Source organism: Triticum aestivum, chromosome 3A (assembly GCF_018294505.1).
Source record: "Triticum aestivum cultivar Chinese Spring chromosome 3A, IWGSC CS RefSeq v2.1, whole genome shotgun sequence".
NCBI classification, from domain to species: Eukaryota; Viridiplantae; Streptophyta; class Magnoliopsida; order Poales; family Poaceae; genus Triticum; species Triticum aestivum.
In genome coordinates this window covers 729,402,752-729,403,915 of record NC_057800.1, presented here as the reverse complement: position 1 = coordinate 729,403,915, position 1,164 = coordinate 729,402,752, and the positions used below count along the sequence as shown (strand labels likewise).

The 1,164-nt window shown below is 44.0% G+C and overlaps 1 pseudogene; it reads left to right on the top strand.

The window, feature by feature from the left end:
• Positions 1–550: 550 nt before the first annotated feature.
• Positions 551–1,164, top strand: part of LOC123057301 (disease resistance protein RPS2-like) — a 3,636-nt pseudogene continuing 3,022 nt past the window's right edge.

Below are 1,164 nucleotides of genomic sequence, written 5' to 3'. Positions count from 1 at the left end.
TGGGACCAGACTGTAATCCATATGTAATAAACCGAAATCGTTGAATATGGGCAAAATATTTCTGAAACCGAATTTTTAAAACAACGTCTGAGGCCAACTCGGTCGACAAAACCAATGTGCCGCCCAAATATATGTTGGGCCATTAAGTAGCTTAGCCTCAGCCATGAAGAAGCTGTCAAGTTGAATTGTATTTGTGTTTGTAATTATTCTATATTTATTTGAGATGCTGACAAATAATTTTTTGTCTATCTATTGCTACAGAAGATGTAACATACATTTTCCCAGGAATAATTAATTTTGCAGCGAAAGCCTCGGTTTGTCCGCCACAACCTAACCACCGGGCTATACCCCAAAAGCTGTGCTTTTTCTAATACAGTGGTTCCAAGTCGCTACTGACAAGGAGAATGTAACAATTGGAAGTAGAAATAAATGCATAAACTCTCCTTTAAGTGCTAATAACCAGCTGCGCCATAGTCTACTGTTTGCAGGACATTATATTTAAATTTGATGAACAGAATTTAGAGGAGAGTAAGGAGTAAGTGTGAAGAAGATGGAGCTTGACCCAGAAACATGGATCAGCATTGCTGCTATCTGTGCTTCGGTTCTCGTGGCTATCAAGTGGTGGGATCCCATAGCAGTTTATCTTGGATACTCCTTCGGTGTTCACCACCATGTGGAGGATCTTGGAAGAAAGGTGGAGATGCTGGGCGTGATGCAAATCAACCTCCGCTGCCAGGATCCCTTCCCATCTTCCGCAGAGCGCATCAGATGGCTCCAGAGCATGGATGATTTGCAAAACAAAGAGGGAGAGATCAAGATTAGGCTTCACAAGTACAGCCTATCTTATTTTAAGAGGTGCTACATCGGTAGGGAAGCCTATAGGGAGCTCAACAAAGCCAATGAACTCATCAGCCAAGGCGACAAATTAATGCCAGAGGTAAAGGCAAGCCCACGTCCTGTCCGCCATGTCCAGCCACAAGAGCTGCGAGCTCCATTGCCGGGGATGGAGGGCTCGTATAAGAAGGTGCTCGATTTCATTAAGGACAATAATGCAGAGTCTGCATTGCTTGGGGTTTGGGGCATGGGAGGCGTGGGCAAGACAACCCTTATCAATCTGGTAAGTGATTCTCGTTCAAAGTATCATGATGATTTCGCCGAAGTACT